Source organism: Nycticebus coucang, chromosome 19 (assembly GCF_027406575.1).
Source record: "Nycticebus coucang isolate mNycCou1 chromosome 19, mNycCou1.pri, whole genome shotgun sequence".
Lineage (NCBI taxonomy): Eukaryota > Metazoa > Chordata > Mammalia > Primates > Lorisidae > Nycticebus > Nycticebus coucang.
Genome location: NC_069798.1, coordinates 56,174,964 through 56,185,152, shown reverse-complemented (window position 1 = coordinate 56,185,152; position 10,189 = coordinate 56,174,964). Strand labels below are relative to the sequence as shown.

At 35.0% G+C, this 10,189-nt stretch overlaps 1 pseudogene across 1 annotated transcript; it reads left to right on the top strand.

Moving 5' to 3' along the window:
* The first annotated feature begins 469 nt into the window (after window positions 1-469).
* Window positions 470-1,510, top strand: LOC128571824 (L-lactate dehydrogenase B chain-like; annotated as a pseudogene). Its single transcript, XR_008375985.1, has one exon. The product of XR_008375985.1 is annotated as an L-lactate dehydrogenase B chain-like (transcript).
* The last annotated feature ends 8,679 nt before the right edge of the window (window positions 1,511-10,189 follow it).

Sequence of the window (10,189 nt, the reverse complement as noted above, 5' to 3'; positions counted from 1 at the left end):
TCTACCTGTAGAGCTAAGCAGAAGCTCTTAACTTAAAGGATATTACCATAGGGGATGAGAAGCAAAATGGAGTTGGTGATGTTAAGCCATCATTCCACCCACTGTTACATAAATAAAAAAGTGTATTACCAGTCTAGCTTACAACCTTAGGGAAACAACTGAAGTATTTTAAATGAAGCTTAATTGATCTACTAACAGAAGAGATAAAACTAACACATAAAAAAGTTCAACTAAATCCAGAAAATGTACATTAAAAGGCCTCTGGAAAAGTATATAGAAAAAGTTACAAACATGATTAGTGCTAATTAAAATGTCAATAATCACTTTTAAATGAATGATCTAAATACATCAATTAGAAGAAAAAGACTATAAGAGGGGGAAAAAGATAATATCCAATTATAAGGATCTTTAAATATAAGAACTTCAAAATAAAAACACTCACATAAATTAAAAGTAAAGAGACACTTTCACAGTGGCTCCTGAGCCCTCTCCCTCCTGTGCACAATGGCAACTCTTAAGGAAAACCTCATTGCACCGGTTGCAGAAGAAGAAGCAGCGGTTCCAAACAACAAGATCACTATAGTGGGTGTTGGACAAGTTGGCATGGCGTGTGCTATCAGCATTCTGGGAAAGTCTCTGGCTGATGAACTTGTTCTTGTGGATGTTCTGGAAGATAAGCTTAAAGGAGAAATGATGGATCTGCAGCATGGGAGCTTGTTTCTTCAGACACCTAAAATAGTGGCAGATAAAGATTACTCTGTGACTGCCAATTCTAAGATCGTGGTGGTAACTGCAGGCGTCTGTCAGCAAGAGGGGGAGAGTCATCTCAATCTGGTACAGAGAAATGTTAACGTCTTCAAGTCCATTATTCCTCAGATCGTCAAGTACAGTCCTGATTGCATTATAATTGTGGTTTCCAATCCAGGGGACATTCCTACATATGTTACCTAGAAACTAAGTGGATTACCCAAACACCATGTGATTGGAAGTGGGTGCAACCCGGATTCCGCTAGATTTCTCTATCTTATGGCTGAAAAACTTGGCATTCATCCCAGCAGCTGCCACGGATGGATTTTAGGAGAACATGGCGACTCAAGTGTGGCTGTGTGGAGTGGAGTAAATGTGGCAGGTGTTTCTCTCCAGGAATTGAATCCAGAAATGGGAACAGACAATGATAGTGAAAATGGGAAGGAAGTCCATAAGATGGTGGTTGAGAGTGCCTATGAAGTCATCAAGCTAAAAAGATATACTAATTGGGCGATCAGTTTAAGTGTAGCTGATTTTATTGAATCCATGCTAAAAAAATCTGTCCAGGATTCACCCAGAATCAACAATGGTGAAGGGGATGTACGGTATCGAGAATGAAGTCTTCCTGAGCCTTCTGTGTATCCTCAATGCTCGGGGATTAACTAGTGTCATCAACCAGAAACTAAAGGATGAAGAGGTTGCTCAGCTCAAGAAAAGTGCAGATACCCTGTGGGACATACAAAAGGACCTAAAAGACCTGTGACTACTGAACTCTAGGCTGTAGGAATTCAAAAACTGCAATCTGATTAACCCTGAGCCTTTAGCTTTCATCCAGGTACATGGATCATAGTTGGCTTTTATCTTCCTTAATATGTGAATTTGGGCTCACAGAATCAAAGCCCAGGCTTGATTTAATACTTGCAAGAAGAGCCCTTGAACAAATAAAATTTGTTCAACTATCTTAACTATCTTAAAAAAAAAAAAAGTAAAGGGATGGAGAAATATATACCATGGTAACATTAATCAAAAGAAAGCTAGACTGGCTATATTACTTTCATATAAAACAGACCATATTATAAGAAAAATTATCAAGAATAAAAAGAGAGCACTGCATGATGACAAAGGAATCAATTCTCCAAGAAGACATAAAAATCTTAAATGTGCACACATTTAACAACAGAATGACAAAATACATGGGAGAAAAGTATTCGCAAAACACATATCTGATAAGAGACTTGTATCCAGAACACAGAAAAAGTCTTAAAACTCAACAGTAAGAAAGCAACTAATTAGAAACTTCACCAAAGAAAATAGAGATGGCAAAAAGCATATGAACAGATGATTGACGTGATTGGGGAACTGAAAATCTAAACACTATGTGCTATTAGAATGGCTACAGTTCAAGAACTTGGCAATGTCAACTGCTGACAAGGATGAAGAGCAACAGACTCTCATTTATTTCTGGTGGGAATGCAAATGGCACAGCCACTTTAGAAGACAGTTTGGTAGTTTCTTACAAAGCTAATTTCGAGGTCCAGCAATCATGTTCCTCTGGTTCAGAGACATCTGTATTTTGCATTCTTCTCTTCCCAGCTTCAAAGCTATTCCCATCCCTGATTCATTCATAGTATACACTCTCATTTAAACCATTTCTGAAGCAAGCTGAATGAGTAGTAATGTATGTGATTATAACCATGCCTAATCATTCCAGGAGTCACCCCCAACTGTTGCTGAACTTCCAGATGACATCAGAGATCATATTGAACATGAAACTTCATGAAATATGGAATTTCTCTAAGAGACCATATCTAGACATCCCCAACACCAACATTCATACTTTTCCCAACCTATCCTAATATTTATCTCTTCTTCCCTACAAATTTATATTCTTGGGTAGGAATTAGGACATGTCTATATGACTTACCACCTCCTGTTTGTTCTAGCTACCTTCCAGGATAGAAAGGGCTTTCCCTTTCCTGGATAGCAAAAATTTCACTTACAGAATATCCTCATTTTATTTGCTCAGTTGTTTTCTCTATGTTTATTCCTTTAGGCTTTAAGTTGATATATGAAAACAAACTTAAGAGAAGTCTGAGAAAATACTTTTTTCTTTCATGAACTCCAGGCTCTCGAGATCATTGCCCCACTGTTTAAAATTCTGCTTTTATACTCAAACCAACCAATTATTTCTATGTTCTAGACAGTTCATCGTGTTCCTTTCCTAGAGTAGTAAATTTGGGCTATATGGCGAAAGGGCAGGCTACAAGTGATGGAAAACAAAAAATCCTCTATCCCTGGAGAATGCTCTTTTCCAGACATAACACTTTGTTACTGATAACTGCTGGTGAGTGAGTTTACTAAATCTACAAGAATTAATGAACTCTTCCTTACACAGAACACTTCTCAACCATTTTTATAATCATTTTGCTGCAAGAAATTTAAGGTTTTATTTTCTGGTTGGAGTCTTGCAGGTAGGTATTTTGTGTAAGGGATAGGTTGTTTGGTCCATTACATTTATTGTCAAATGAGTATTTTCCCAAGCAAACAAGCCTGGGATAGGGATAGGATGTCTAATTAGAACACAAATGTGGTTCTGTGAATTTCCAACCTGTATATTTGTAGTACATAGTTTACAAAGGTCATGTGCATATACCTGCCCAGTTTGGGGGCATACACCATATGCAATGGTACAGGAAATGGTGCAATCTTTCTTGAAAAACAGGAAGGAATCCTCAATCCACCATTTCACTTCCTCCATTATGAAGAATAACTGTCATTGGCTGGGCATAGTGGCTCACAGCTGTGACCCTAACACTCTAGGAGACTGAGGCGGGTGGATTGCTTGAGCTGAGGAGTTCAAGACTAGCCTATGCAAGGGGGAGACCTCTTCTCTACTAAAAATAGAAAAAATAGCTGGCATCAACCAAACATAAGAAGTCACTGAAGTGAGTGCAGTGTATGAGTCACCTCATTCAACTTTCTAAGCTGGCCTGTGGGATTCTAGCAGTATCTTCTTTACATACACGAAAAATATGAATGTTTCACAAGTCAAATGACAAATGACCTCTCTCAACCTGTATCCATCTCCACATCTCTCACTCTTAATAATGTCGTTACAATTGTTTCTTACATCCTACCAGATTCATTATTAGTTAGCAATACAGAAAAAAACTTAATGCATATATTATTTCAGAATGTAATGTATTGGTCCTTGAATACATGCCATTATGGAAGCCAAGTATTAGGGGGCTTGTAGCACAAAAAAAAAAATCTACTTTTTTCTGTCATTTGCAATCAATATAAAAAGGCAGTAGATAAACTTACATCTATTTTAAATTCCTGGAAGATCTTTTAAGAAATCTTAGATTGTCAGCACGATTCCATTATTCATTTTAACTTCATATCAGCTTAATTAAATAAAAATTCCTTTTAAGTCTTTAAATCAGAGCTCTTCAGATAACATCTAAAGCAGCCTTGGACAACATTTACCTTTTTTTACTTTTCTTTAGAACTATCAATAAATTATTTGCTATGTCATAAATACAATAAAATTAGTAAATTAAACTTTTTTTTACAGTTTTTCTTTGTCACTCTGTGTAGAGTGCTATGGCATCATAGTTCACAGCAACCTCAGTCTTTTGGGCTCAAATTTTTTCTCAGCTGCCCTGAAACCATGCATGGTATGTACAGAAACCAAACTTCTCACATTCTTAGCCTCCCCCTCTCCCTTTTTTTTAAAGACAGAGTCTCAAGCTGTTGCCTTCAGTCAAATGCCATGGCACCATAGGTCACAGCAACCTCAAACTCTTGGGCTCAAGTGATTCTCTTGCCTCAGCCTCCCAAGTAGCTGGGACTACAGGTGCCCACCAGAATGCCAGCTATTTTTAGAAACAGGGTCTCACTCTTGGTCAGGCTGGTCTTGAACTCCTCAGTTCAAGCAATCAATCTGCCTGGGCCTCCCAGAGTGCTAGGATTACAGGCATGAGCTACCACACCCAACCTGGTAGATTTAACTTTTATCTCAGTTTAAATGATATTTACCTTTCTCAAATATTTATTGGAAAGAGACAAAGCATTAATCCTGCCTGATTCTTGGAAATAGATAAATCTTGGAACTATGTGGGTAAATTTCTGGTTCCATAAGATGTAAGGTGTGCATAGGAGAGCAGAAGTTTAAAAAAAGGGGGGAGAAAAAAAAAGAAAAGTAAAGACAGAAGGACAAAAGAGAGGAAATGAGGGAGAGAGGAAGAAAAAGAATGATTTGGATTAAGTGGAAAGAGAAAAATTTGAACAATTTTGGTAAGTGTTGCACTTATAAAATTACTAGTTATCCTTTATATTTTTCATAAGAAGACCAATTTTTCTAACTGGAAGAGAAGGCACAAACCATCAGCAGAAAGGTAAACTTAAACTAAATATAAAGTCATAAGATATCAATTAGAAGAGTTTTATTGTCACTAATAAATTATGAATATTATAAATCCCAATAGAAATATAAATTGGAACAATCTTTATAGAAGCAATTTGAAAACATGTACATTTTGCAGAGCAACCTTATTGCTGCATTGCCTCTATGATGAAAGAAAGAAAAGAGCCCAAGTGTTAAAATGATATGGTGTAGATTATATAAAAATACATGCACACCATGGAGTATTATGAATTATCAAGTTTTTCAATATTTAGTGATACATATTTAATGAGCTGTTTATAGGGCTACATCAAACTAAAATATTTTTGGACAATAAAAACAATTAAAATGAAAAGGCAGTTTAAAAGTTGCAAGAACATATTTGCATGCTATATATCTGATAATGGGTTAATAACCAAAATATATAAGGAATTCAAACAACTCAATAGAAAAGAAATGAATAACTGAATTAAAATATTGACAAAGACCTGAATGCACATTCTCTGAAAAAGGCATGAAAGTTGCCAATAAGTATATGAAAAGGTACCCAGCATTGAAAGTTAAAAGTGAAATGTAATTAAAACTGCAATGAGATGTCATGTCACACCTGCTAGGATGGCTTTTATCAAATGCTCAAGAAATAACAAGTGTTTTGTGAGAATGCAGAGAAAAGGAAACCCTTGTACAAAGTTAGTGGGAATGTAAATTGGAAAATAGTATTGAGGTTCACAACAATATTAAAAACAAGACTAACATATGATACAGCAATTCTTATTCTGCATATGTACACAAAAGAAATGAAATCACCACCCAGAAGGATGTTTACACTCTCATGTTCATTGCAGCATTATTCACAATGGCCAAGATATGGAAACAATGTAAGGCTCATCAAGCAGATGAGCGGAGAGATGTATGGAGAATTCTCAAAGAACTAAAAGTTGATCTTCCATTTGAGCCTGCAATCCCATTAGTAGGTATCTACCCAGAAGAACAAAAATCATTTTACCACAAAGACATTAGCATCAGAATATTTATTGCCACTCAATTCATAATTGCCAAGTCATGGAAGCAACCCTAATGCCCTTCAACCCATGAATGTATTCTATATGTATACATGGATGGAATTGAAACACATTCTTCTTAGTAAAGTATCTGAAGAATGAAAAAAACAAAAGGTATCCAATGTACTCAATACTAATATGAAACCAATATGTTAACATTTACAAACTAATGGAAATGATAAAACACAAACATAGTGTAGCAAGGAGGTAGGGTGAGGAAGGAGAGGGAGGGGAATGGTGGAGCATGATTGGCGGGAGGAGGGAGGGCATTTTGTGGGATCTCACCTAATGTGCACAATGAGACCATATTCAGCACACCTCCCTGGGTGAGGGCCTCTCCTACAACTTGAACTTTATCTTAGAAGCGAGAACAATGTAACCTAAAAATCTGTTCCCTCATATTTATTTGAAATATAAAAAAGAAAGTGTAGTGTAGGTAACAGAATATCATTCAGCCTTTAAAAAGAAGAAAATCTTGTAAGATTACACCATCTTACAAGGGTACATGTGAAACTTACTAAATGTAGAAGATAAATATCTTAACACAATAACTAAGAAGATGCCAGGAAAGCTATGTTAACCAGTGGGATGAAAATATGTCAAATGGTATATAAAACCAGTGTATGGTGCCCCATGATTGCATTAATGTACACAACTATGATTTAATAAAAAATAAAAATAAATTAATTAAAAAAGACATTTCAAAGTTAAAAAAAAAAAGAAAATCTTGCCATTGGTGGCAAACATAGATGAACTTAGAGTATATTATGCTAAATAAAATAAGCAAAATGCAATAAGAAAAACACTGCATGACCTAGTTTATATATGGAGTGTTAAAAAAGTACATAGAAACAGAATATGTTGGTAGAGATGGAGGAGATCAAAGGGTACAAACTTACAAATTTCCAGAATGAATGAGTCTAAAGATTTAATGTACACCATTAAGACTATACTCAAAAATATTGCATTTTCTTTTGGTAATGTTCCAAGAGAGTAAATTTTAGGCATTATTACCAAAATGTATATGCATATCAAGGTAAGCATACCAAAATATCATCTTGTACACTTTAAATATATATACACAAAATAAATAAATATATATATACAAATATATATAATAAATAAATATTTTGTATATATATATATACAAAAAAAAAGACTTAAAACAAGTAACCATTCTGACCTTTGTCTGAACATCATGTCCATACTTTCTTAAATAATGCACTGAGCTGCCTATGAGACACAAGGGTAGAAGCATCAGGTATTTTGTTTAAAAAAAAAATAGAAATGTATATATACGCATATGTATTTGGAGTATGTAACCATATTTATTTAACTCTCATATATACATTTTTTTAATAATTTAGCAACACTGAAATCCAGAAAGAGTTTGCAGTCACTGCCAGCCAGGGTCTGCTCAGAAATGACACTGTTATTGCTTGCGTGTACCCATCAAGAGAGGTAAAGCAAATGTCAGAGTTGTAGTGTGTCGGCAATGTTCTTAATCGCACAGAAAATACTGCATGGAAAAAAATCAAAAATTTATTTTTAAAATGGGACTAGGCATTTGAAGATATTTTAGAACTATTTTACCAAATTTGTTCCACCTGTACTTTCCCTATTACATATGCACTAGGAATAAAGAAGTTAAAAAATATGTCTAACGAGCGCTTTCAATAAACATATAAAATAATACATATCCAAGTGATTAAAAAATCATTGTAACATAGTTTAAAAGCATTCTTTCCTATCTCTTGTGGCACAATAAAAATTGTGTTTAATAATCCAAGGCTCTCAGAGTCATATAACGGATTCATAGAATCTCATTTTTTCTTTAAAAATTAATAGTATAAGTATCTTTTTTAAAAGCACGGCAAGTAAGAACACAAAATAAGATTCAAAATTATCATCTCTGACTTGTGAAATAAATTCTTGATATATTTCTAAATACGTCTACAAAAAGCATAGGCAGCTGGCCCTTGAGTAACACAGGGTGAGAGGTATTAGTTACACCATCAGAAATCTGCGCATAACTTTGATCTCTTCAAAAACTTAATTACTAAGAGAGGATACTGTTGACCAGAAACCTTACTGTTAACATGAGCATATGTCAATTAGCACATATTTATGTTATATGTATGATATACTCATTGCAATAAAGTGAGCTAGAGAAAAGAAAATGTTAGGAAAATCATAAGGAACAGAAAATATATTCCCTGATCACTAAGTGAAAATGGATCATCATAAAAGCCTTTATGCTCAACTTCTATACATCCAGTAGACTGAGGAGGAGGAAAGGAGGTGTTGGTCTTGCACCTCAGAAGTAGCAAGAGGGGGAGGAGGTGGGAGGGGAGGCAGAAGAGTAGTGTAATTTTTATTTGTAAAAACCCACGTACATCAATGCATTCATCAGTAGATGGGCACTTGGGTTGTTTCCACATCTTTACAATTAGGAATTGAGCTGCTATAAGCATTCAAGTGCAAATGTCCTTATGGTGTGCCCTCATACTGATCCAAAATATTTAAAAAATCCGTACAAATGGACCCTCGAAGTTCAAACACAGATTATTTAAAGTTCAACTGTATACATTTATAATCAAACTAAAAGACAATGTGCTTTCATAAAGTAGAAACTAGATACTTGAAATTACTTCAAATCTTCATGACCAAATAACTTTCTAGGGTATAAAGAAATAAATGAAGTGCTCTCCCACCCACTGCCAAAATAGTTTTCCTATTTTGAGGTGGGTTTTAGAATGGGTTTGAAATGGGAGACAGGTGAGAGATTATAGAAGAACAGAAGATGAGGGGCTGGGATAGGCAGGAGTAATGACAAGTGATTTTCAGGAACTTTTGAGGGTAAGGTGTAGAATAAAAATGCTCCTTGAAATGTTATTTATAACATTATTCCAATCAATAAAATGAGAGTGATGTGTGAAATGTCAATGTACATGTCAACTTTCACATATGAATCTTTCCATTACTTTCATTGTTAAAGTTCAAGATTTCATCTATATTTTGTATTGAAATAGGTTTGTTGCTTAACAATCTAGTTTCTTTTAAAAGAAAATGCATGTCATATGCCAGATAGCCCACAAATGAGCCATCAAATGGCATCCAAATTCATAAGGGTGTTGTTTTCCGACGAAAAATAAACCTGCTCACTGTTAACTCGCCAGTTTCCCCCATTGAACAACAGAAAAGACTACAAGGCATCTTCTCCAACTATTTCCTAGGTTTAAAGAAAATGAGCAAATGTCTTTCATGTCATCCTAATTTTAACTTAATATAAACTGTGTCGTTAATTTAAGCTATCATGATACATATTTACTGTAAATAAGTGCACCACGTAGGCCAGATGCAGGGGCTCATGCCTGCAATCCTAGCACTCTGGGAGGCTGAGGCTGGAGGGTCCCTTAAGCTCAAGAGTTAGAGACCAGCCTGAGCAAGAGTAAGACTCTGTCTCTACTAAAAATAGGAAACTAGCTGGGCATTGTGATGGACACCTGTAGTCTCTGCTAAGGCAGGAACATTGCATGAAACCAGGAATTTGAGTTTGCTGTGAGCTAAGCTGACAGCATGGCCCTTTAGTCTGAGGCAACAGAGTGAAATTCTGTCTCAAAAACATAAATAAATAAAAATGAATATTGTTGATAACTTGTTCTAGACTTTGTATTAATTTTATACATTAAATATGATGTGATTTATATAGTTCTAATTCTTTCTACTTTTAAATAGTTCATTGTATGAGATTTCTGAGGATTACTTGTAGAAGGGGAGATAGTGAGTTGTGGAATACACTGCTCAATCCTCCACATAATACATAATCCTCTAATAATGTATTACTAGATGTCTTAAGGAGACATCTAGCTGGTCTTATCTTTAATCTCAAAAGTAGAGAAGAATATTTTCCTAGAGTACATATATTTGTTTTACAAAATTTAATTATGCATTTAATGGTATAGTTTCTCAT